The 10,427-nt window shown below is 37.6% G+C and overlaps 1 pseudogene; it reads left to right on the top strand.

The window, feature by feature from the left end:
• The first annotated feature begins 2,881 nt into the window (after window positions 1-2,881).
• LOC138922827 (transcriptional protein SWT1-like) lies at window positions 2,882-10,377 on the top strand (annotated as a pseudogene).
• Window positions 10,378-10,427: the final 50 nt, after the last annotated feature.

The raw sequence follows: 10,427 nt of genomic DNA, 5'->3' as shown, positions 1-10,427 counted from the left end.
AGAGGAAGATTAGCACAGATGTTAGCTCAGTGACAATCCTCTCAGCAAAGAGGAAGATTGGCAACAGATGTTAGCTCAGGCCAATCTTCCTCACCAAGAAAAACACCCACAAAAAAACGAGTGCAGGATTTCTGACAATCGTTGCCTGCAGAGAAAGTGGTTTGTTTGCTGTTATTTACTTGTTGGAAAAGTAAGCAAACTAGTTTGCCTTAAGGTTACAAGTATTTATTTATAGTATATGGCATCTTCTGTAAAAATCTCCATATTCAACTATGGGGAAGGCCTCGAAATTGGTGTGCAAACAGCGAAAGCTGAGATGCAGATGGAAAATCAGAGAGAATTTTGTCATTCTGAAAGCCAGTTACATTGTACCATTGCCACAATTCCAGCTCTGTGGTTTAAGTACATAAAGATGTATTATCAATAAAAATGTAAAAAGGGCAACAACTTTAAGTCTGTTTTTGAAAAGACTCAGAAAGCCTTTCTAGAAGCAGCACACTTTCAGTTTGTGGGATTTTGTCGATAAAATTGAATCTTCACCATTGACCAAGTCTTTAATTCCAGGAGTTGAAAAGGAGATAAGTTTTGCCTCAGTTACTATTAGAGAGATGACAGTATTGCTATCAGTAGTACCCATTACTGGCAGAATTAGCTGAAAAGTACTTTATTCTTCAATTGACCTAAGTTGAGATTAAGTATGTAATTTAGTATCCTAAATGGGCATTATCATGAGCAACGGAGCAATCTAGGAGCTGATAATGTTGAGAAGTTATTGTTCATGCAGCATGTTACATTTTAAAATGGTTACTAAGTTTTAAAATAAGCTAATTATAATTAGATCTTGACAAAATTTCACATTTATTCTTTTGGCGTAAGCGTTCAATCCAGGATGATGCTATTCAGCTTCAGCTGAATATGGATTTTACACTAAGTCATTGATAAAAAAGTATTTGCTGCATGTCTAACTTTTATGTCTAAAAAGATCTCAGAACTTTAGTATTTTGGGTTGCAAATATAAAACTGCACTATCTTACTACAGCATTTCACAAAACTAGCTGATAAGAGGTAATTTTTAAGATTTAATTTTATTGGTCTTTTAAAAGGCCTTGTAATGTTGAGTTTTCATTATTTATGACCATACAGAACATGGTGCGTAGATTGCTATGAAATATGCAGCACAGGGCTATTGGGAAGAACACATCAAAGAGGAATATGGAAATGCTCCGAGAACTGCAGGGGCCTCTTAAAGTGGTTGTTTTCCTGATTTTTCTTTAATACAGTTGACACCTTACATGATATACTATTAGATGCCAAGCAAGTTCCCATTAAAATGTGAAGTTTTGTTTTATTGTTACTTAATAACAGGTAGATAATGATAGGCAGTCTTTTTGTAGGAAGATAGCAAAGAAAATAAAACCAGATGAAGACTCAAGTAAAACTCCTATAAAAACTCTGTGATGTTTACAGTTTGCTCTTGCATGATTAATTACTTGGGAAGTCACTTATTTGCCATCTCTTTCTCCCCTGCTGGACTGTAAGCCATTTGAGGGTAAGGACTCTACGTGGTGTGTCCTCCGCTGCCTCTCCAGAGTGGCACTTAGAACACGCAAGGGTTTATTAATATAAATTACTGTATTGTGTTTCATTTTGACTACAAACTAATATCTACTTTAAAAAGGAAAATATTATTACTACCTCTAGCTATTGCTGTTTCTGATAGTTTAGCACATTTCTTTCTGGCCTTTTTACTATGCTTATTTAAATTGTTGAGATCACATTATGTATACAGATTTGTGCCCTGCTTGTTTTTTGCTTAATGTTATATCAATATTTTTTGTTATGTTATTGAAATCTTTGTATAAACATCATTTGAAATGACTATGGTATTCTGTCATATTTGATAGAATGATATGTTTCTTAGTCATTTCCAAAATTTTAGCATTTACTTTCTGCCTGATTTTTTGCTATTATAAGTTATCCTGAATTGAATATCTTTTATTTTTTAGTCCATTTCAGATTTTTTCACCTTGGTATAGATTTCTAAAATGGTAATTACTGAGACGTGAAAGAATATGAGTATTTTTAGAATTCTTAATTATATTGTCAAATTATTTTGTGGAATTGTATCATTTTGCATTTCCACCAGGAACATATGAGAGAGTCCACTTTATAACTTCTGCCAATATTTAATGTTACTTTAAAATCTTTGCTAATTTGATAGAAGAAAATGATATGTTGTAATTAGTGTGTCTGTGATTCCTAGAGAAGTCAGACTTTCCCCAAATGTTTATTAGCTGTTCTCTTTTTTTCTTTTCATTAATTTTCTGTTGACGTCCTATTCTAGAGTCTTAGTAGTTTTTGATGAGCTTTTTATTAACTAAGACTAATAATCTGTCACATTTATAACAAATACCAATTCCAAGCCCTTTAATTTTCATTTATGCTGTCTGGTATTATATAAAGCTGTAAATTTGGACTTTTTCCAAATAGTAAACTGATTATTGCAACACCCATTTGTTGAGTAATCCTTCCACTTCTTCTTCTTCTTTTTTTTTTTTTTTGGTGAGGAGGATTGGCCCTGGGATAACATCTGTTGCTAGTCCTCCTCTTTTGCTTGAGGAAATTTGTCGCTGAGCTAACATCTGTGCCAGTCTTCCTATATTTTATGTGGGATGCTGCCACAGCTTGGCTTGACGAGCAGTGCCAGGTCTGCACCTGGAATCCGAACCCCTGAACCCTGGGCCACTAATGCAAAGTGTGTGAACTTAACCACTACACCACCTGGCTGGCCCCTCTACTTCATTCTTAATGTAGCCATTTCTTACTTTTTATGAAGTTTGCGTCAGTCCAGTTATGTTATTTCCTAACTAAAATTATACAGTGCAACATTATGTATAATCGTGTGTAATCATAATGTAACATTGGTTTCTGTACTGCTTTACAGACTGAATGTAGAAAGTGACACTGCATGAAAGAGACCAAAAATCAGTTCTTCATCCCAAGGACCCGTTAAACTCCAAGAAGCATCATATTCAAATAATAATCAAATGATTTCCAGAGTTTTTCTTCAAATGGAACTAAAAAGGATATCAATAAATGTGTAGATTTTAAAGTGAAAGATAGTAAATTGACAAATGTTGGGAGTAAGCTTGACCATGGAAATAAAACTTTAGCAGTCCTGAGATTGCCAAAGATGTGAAACCCAAAGCTGAAGGCAAATGGAAAAGATGGGCTCATTTACTTGCTCAGAGGGAGAAGATGAAGGAACACAAGAAAGAAAAGTACAATAAATTTGGAGACAGTTCTGAAAAATGTGTTTTGGAGAAATGGAAGAGAATCCAGTTTTCTCAGGATTACAGTTCCAACAAGATAATTAAGGAACCCTCAAATCTAGAAGAAGGAAGATCAGTTTCAAAATCCCAGCAAAAATCCTGTGATACTCTCCAGAAGCTTGTAGGAGGAAGTGTCTTCAGTGTAGATTCTACCAAGTCGAAGACTAAGCTGGAGAACAAAGAATGCCTGGAAGGCTGCCGGGTGTCATTAAATTTGACTAGGCACCCAAGAGAACGTTTATTTTCAGATTCCACGTGTAAGCAGACTGTTCATGAGTCAAAAGGAAAATATCATCGTGAGCATCATGAAAGTAATGATTCAAGTTCTAGTGCAAACCTAACCCAGGTAAAGTAGTACAAAATGAAGAATACAGGTTTTAGTGAAGAGTTTCAATATGGTCAGATTTGAGTTGTTCCTTTCACTGATTATGATCGTAGAGGGCTGATTCAAATTTAGTTAGGAAGATTTGTATTGGTTCCTTTATTTTGCCCTTTTAATTCCAAGTTCCTTAGGAAGATATCCTGGTAAGCATGAAGGATAAGTAATAGAAGGGAATGTGTAAAAATGTAGAAAGATGCAGTTAGAGATAGTCCTTTCAGAAAGCACTGCTCCAGTGTCTTAGGCTCTTCTGTAACCCCAGGTACTATAGAACACCCAGGGCTTAATATCCTGAATAGCTTTAACAAATTATTTTTGGAGTGCCCCTGTGTGCCAGGCACTGCAGTCACAGTCTGTTTTCAGAGACTTATTCCTGTGAGGAGACATGCAAGCTGTCACCCTAAGTCTGATAAGTACTTATCACTTAATATGGGATTACAGTGGAGGATTAACATGGCCTTGGTACACTGTGGAGGGATTAGTTAAGAAAGGTTTACTGGAGGGGGTAATGTTTAAACTGAGAACTAAAGAATGCATAGGAATTATTCAGGCGAAGGCGAGGTGGGTGGGATGGGAGAAGGAGGGATGTTCTAGGCAAAGGGAACTACAGTCCTGCGTTAATGAACCCTTAACGAAGGGATGTGTTCTGAGAAATGTGGTTAGGTGATTTTGTCATTGTGCGAACATCATAGAGTGTACTGAAGGGAAACAAAATTTACCACCCCAAAATGTGTCTCTTCAACATGGAGATTACTTTAGGTTGGTTATTTTTAAGAAACAAAAGATTCAGGAAGTCTTTCACGTTACCTTCCCCTTAACTGCCTAAACGAATGTAAAAAACGTGTCTCAGGAAGTGAGCTATCACCTTAGCACAACATGAACTAGGTGGTAGACAGGGAGGAACCTAGACAAGCCTGTTTGTTGGGCTCCCTTTGTGTCCATCTGTTTCTGTATGGCCCAACACTTGTTTTCCAAATATTTGCTCCTTTTCACCTACTTGTAAATTATCTTCCTTCCCTTTGAAGTCCCTGACTCTGCCCGTCCCCGACATCTTTTGTCTTTAGCTGAGGATGTTATTTAAGGTGAGAGTTTCAGCCATTTTGGCAAGTTACTCAGTTTTCCTAGATTTCTCCCATATATATGTGTTATTAAGCATTTGTTTGTTTTTCTCATGTTAATCTGTCTCATGTCAATTTAATCTTACCAGCCAGAAGAATCTAGAAGGGTAGAGGAAAATTTCTTCCTCTCCCACCGTACTTGCACAAACCTAGATAGTATAGCCTATACTACACAGCAATGCTATACAGTACTAATCTGTGGGACCACAGTAGCATATGCGGTCCATTGTTGACTGTACATGTACAGAGATCCAGGCTACAAAGCTTGGCACATCTAGTTTGCTTTGAAATTATGTAATAAATTGGCTTTTGTGGACTAATTTGAGAAACTAATCTCTATAGCTTTGTTTCTATGGCAAATTATTTACCTTTAAGAAAACTTTTAGAACTTCGGTAACTTTAGAACTTGAAAACTTCAGAAATTCTGAAATTTAGAGACTGCTTGAAATAGTGGTGGTTGAACCTACCTGCTTTTAGGAATCAAGACTATAGATCGCAGTATAAGATACTTCCTGTGAAAAACGGAGGGATTATAAAGAGCAAGGCCAGAAGAGCTTGAGAGAGAGCACTTTTTGTTCAGTGAACTTAAAGGGTCCAAAGAGAGAAAAGAATTGAGTTTGTTCTTTTTATTGCTTTCTTAAAGGAAAGCTCCAGTTTTCTCCTGTGTTATAATTAGTTCCCTAGAGTAAATGCAAGAAAGGAACTTGAAGTTGCCAGCATGTTCAGTAAACATCGTCGTATCATTGCTTCATCTTCTTCTTGTGGTGTACACCTCAGGAATAGTATGAGAAATCCCTGCAATGCATCTTCTGGGTTCCTTGGTCTCTATACTGAATTGCTACAAAACCGAAGGAGGTACATAGCATGAATATTAAGTTGTAGGGGAAGCAGTTTTTGCATGTGTAGGGGAGGAACACATTTCCTCTACCCTCTCTTGGTTCGTCTGGCTGGAGAACTAATTAAATTCACAGGAGACAGAATAGCAGGAGAAAATTAAACAAAGCTTTATATTCTGAGGACCATGGCCCAGGGCCTTTCTTCCAAGGAAGAAAGGGTACCGAAGAAGTGGGGTGCACAGAGTGGTTATATACCCCCAAACAGGATGTTTCATGTAGGATTGAAATGTCCATTTTACAATAGTCGCGAGACTGCTCTGTCAGCACAGTGATTGATGGAAACAGCAGATAGGTGTGCTGTCTTGGTGAACACAGCAGGGTGGCAGGTCTGTTGTCTCAAGCTGGGTGGTCACAGGTGAGTTGGGTGGTCGAAGGTGAGTGCAGCAATCAGTTCCTAGCCTAAGGAAAGATGCTTATCCTTAAGGAAATGCCAATGTTGGGGGGAAGTTGCACCTTTGTCTTAAGGCCATTTGTTCTTGCCATAGTAAATGTTTTAAAGCAGATATGCAGTGCGTGCTCAATGGCCACAGTCAGGTCCTTTTGGAAAAATGCAAAGTCAGGCCGAATTAGGTTTACACCAAATGGCTTCCTCGTGTACTCCAATATATCCTATTGCTTGCCATTTCTATTTGTCAATGTATACATGGGAGAGGCTCAGGCAAGCCAAGCAACTCACCAAAATGGCTGAAACCACCACCCCAAACATCATATCCAGCTGAAGACAAAGGATGATGTTAGGGGTGGGGGGAGTCAGTTACAGGAGGTTACCAGACAGGCACAATAAACAAATGCAGATTTAAGTGCTTGCCTTCCCCATTGATTAAGTCTCTAGAGATAAGGTCATCCCCCTTCTTCCTGGTAGAGAGGGAGATATCGTTACAGATGGAGATTTCCTTTACAATGTAAATGTCTCTTATAAAGGGTAAGTAAATTCTACTTACCAGTTGCCTTCCAGCCCCAAATAATCATCATGCCAAAGAGACATATCTTGGGATGGCCAATTCCAGGCCCCCACACATGATTACTTTCCAGTTATTGGAATTAATACTCTTTATAAACTATGCCTTTAATAGCAGTCTTATCTGACTTAAAGTCATTGAGACACAGGAGCAGTAAGGAAATATTGTTCTTTCTTGAATATATTATCTTTAGCATATTATTGACTGTAGCTAATCATCTTAATATTATGTTTATTGTCGTTTTCCTCACAAATTCCGCAATAGATAATTATCTGCCTGAAATAATGAGTGTACTTTACAAGGAAATAATTGTATTTTCTGGATTTAGTAATCCTGTGGTTTAGAAATCTTGTTATACTTTCCTGAGAGAAAATAACTTCTTCTGTTTCTGAGGTCTTGGAGTCCTTTGATATAGACCACTCTGAGTTTGCGCCCTTCCTCACCATGGCAAATTAATGTTCTAGAGATTTGTCACTTATAGGCCACTTTTACAAACAGTATCCCACTTAATCCTTACAAGTCTGTGAAGTAGAAATTTATCAGTTTATCAAACATTAATTAAATGTACTTATTATGTATCAGGTATGTTTCTAGGTTCTAGGGACTTAAAGATAAATAAGGTGCTCTTTATCCTCAAGAAGTTCCCAGGGAGGGAGATTTGTAAACAAATACTCTGTGATACAGTGAAGGAAATAGTAGAGCCCTAAGAATTGGGTTGGTGTTAGTATAAATTTTGGGATGAGTTTAGGGAGGGCTCACAAATGTGGAGATTCTTAAGCTTGGTGTTAAGGGTATATAGAGCAAGGAATAGCAGTTTTGTCCCACCACGGTTGAGGGCTAGTGTGTGTAATGGCACAGAGTTGTGAAATTGAATGGCAAGAGTGTGCGTGGGCACTAAGCTGGTCAGTATGACTGGAGTTGAGATATATGGAGAATCCATAGGAGAAGAAGTTAGAGAGGAAGCCAATGTATTACTTCATATCCCATGGGAAAGATTGGTTTTCTATCTTGTATTCTGTAGATAGTACAGAGCCCCTGAAATGTAATCAGGGAAGCAGTCTAATCAGATTTTCACTTTAGAACCACTCCAGTAGGTAAAACCATTATTACCCTCATTGTTGGTATTCTTTTGTCATCCCTAGGGAAAGCTTCATCCCATTCCATGTATTTATTAAGCATGGTGGGGGAGGGCAAATAGTTAAATGCCCATTAAGACTTTCTTTTTGGATAAGGAGGAAGTTTTCAGGGACAATTGACATGAACTTTTCTGGATTTGGGGGTGATAGAAAATTTATTGAAGTCACTGGAAGTGGCCTGTGGTCAAAGAGAGTGAAGGGTAGTAGTGACGTAAGTGACAGAATTAAAGATTTCAAATGTCAGGAGCTTCAGGAAGTTCTGCTATTAGCTTGCTTGGCACTTCTTAGCTGAAGAGAACCTTAAAGATCTAGTGAGCTTGAAAATCAGGTGGAGAAGGGATCATGAAATCCAGGTCATGGAATAGAAAAGCTGTCATGGGCCTAAGTGTGTGATGTATAAAGTGTTATATCACGTGAAGATGGATGTTAGGCAGTTAGGTTGGAAGCTGAATTCCCAATGAAGCAGCATTCGATACACTTGTTTAAAGAGGGTCTGTAATTTGTACCATGTGTAGCCTCCTGTAAAATACATGTGAGTTTGGTGTTAACTTGGAGAATTCTTAGAAGATAATTTGGTTTAGTAGTGTCTTTTGCCAAGTTCCCTACTGGTTTGTAGGGTCAGGTAGGTCTCGTCCACTAGCAAAAGTGCCAGTGAGACACTGGAGTTAGTGGAGAGATTTTCAATCTCTGCTGGAAGACCAGAAATAAAGCACAAACCTCTGGTGCTCCACCCTGTGTAATACAATTGTGCGTTTTTTGGCTTTTCCTCCTCAACCATGTTATAATCTTCAAGTTCCCTTTGTTGTTTTGTCATGTCCCTTTTAGAAATGGCTCAGTTACTTCTGGATGAAAACTTCCCACCACCGAAGGCCAGCCTGTTTACCTTTGCCATGGTTCTTTCTATTTCTTAGAGTGGCATATAGTTTTTTTCTCAGAATATGAATATTTGTAGGAATGCATATATGAATGAGAAAACCCTAAAGAATTTCTACCGTCTTTCATGACTTAACAGAATGAGGCTTTTCTATTCTAGGGGCAGTTTCTCATCTGGGGTAGTTTTGCCCCTTAGGGGGCATTCGGCAACTGCCTTCGTGGAGACATTGTTGATTGTCAGGAGAGGGAGCGGGTCGTGCTAGTGATATCTAGTGGGCTGAGGCCAGAGATACTGCTAAACATCCTACAATGTGCAGAACAGCCCCCAAAGCAAAGAATTATCCGACCCCAAGTGTCAATAGTGCCCAGGCTGGAAAACCCTACCCTGGGTATCTGCTTCATTCTTAACTAATAAAATTACTTTGCGTTTCAGAGTTTTGAAGCACCGTGTTCTTCAGTGTCCCTTGAAAGTATTCAAGATACAGATCAAGAGGTTACTCAAATACTTATTTGTTTGAAGATTTTAATGAAATTATGTCAAACAGTTCTAGTTTTAATTAGAAATAATGACCATAAAAACCTTGGTGATATAAAAATAACAGTGATCGCTACTTAAATCAATATATAAGTTTTTATGAAGTGATGGAAAATTATTTGGAAAAGTATTTACATTTACTTGATCACCTTTTTGCCTTTGTTTCTGATAAGCTCTAATCTGTTTTGAATGAAGAGCATGCAGCCTATGGCTCACAAGTTATGTCGATTTTTATTTAGTGTTATCACACTTTTGGCATGCTTATGCCTAGGCTTGCCAAAATGCAGTATATTAACGTGTTTTCGCCTCCTTTTTCTAATTAGCAATAACGTGAAAATGTTGTTCAGTGAAAATGAGAGTGCTGCATATTTATTTTTACCTGCTGCTTCATTTCCCTGCTAGAATCTCCTGATTGACCCTCAGAGTTGTTGCATAGGATTTTATGGTCTCTGGTCCTAAATTAAACTTAGATTCATAGAATACTTTGTGTTTTCTATTTAAAGAAGACTTTAAAACCATGTTGTTTGCTTTTTATTTGTGACAGCATTCAAATTTTTGTATTTTTCTGTCTTCTGGGTCAGTGCTGCTTGGTAGAAGAAAGATCTCTGCCCTTTGCTCTAAAGCCAGATTATATTTTCATTTCTTTGGATCAAAATACATCAGGGAACTACTCCCCCTAAGTGAGAAGGGTCTTGAGAGCTAGACTTCAGTTTGTGATGGTTCATAAACTATCTTAGAAATCTCAAGAAGAGCACTCACCATCCACATAAAAACATATTTGGCTCCTAAAATACTTTGAAGTGCTAATAGGAATGAGGATTAAGTTATTTTGAAGGTGTACCATGTACTAGGCTCGGTGAGAGGAGCATCACATTATCTCACTTAATCCTCACACAAATGCTCAAAGGGAATAGGTATTTAACATTCCTATTTTGTAGATGCATAAACTGAGACTCAAGGCAGTTGTATAACTTGCTTGCCTAAATTAAAGTAATGAGAAAAGACCTATTTTTAGAAACCCTGTGTGTGTTTACAATCTCTATTCTTTTACCATGCTGTCTCCATATTTCTGTAAATTTCTTTATTTCCACAAATCATCTCGTCTTAAGTCAGTTAATTGCCGTCTTCTCTTGCTAATCTGCAGACTAAATAATTCAAACTATTTTACTGTGAGTCCTTTACAATGTAGATGCAGATAG

Source organism: Equus caballus, unplaced genomic scaffold (genome assembly GCF_041296265.1).
Source record: "Equus caballus isolate H_3958 breed thoroughbred unplaced genomic scaffold, TB-T2T unassigned-0002706, whole genome shotgun sequence".
Lineage (NCBI taxonomy): Eukaryota > Metazoa > Chordata > Mammalia > Perissodactyla > Equidae > Equus > Equus caballus.
Note: the sequence above shows the minus strand (reverse complement) of the source record. Positions and strands in the feature narration are given on the sequence as shown.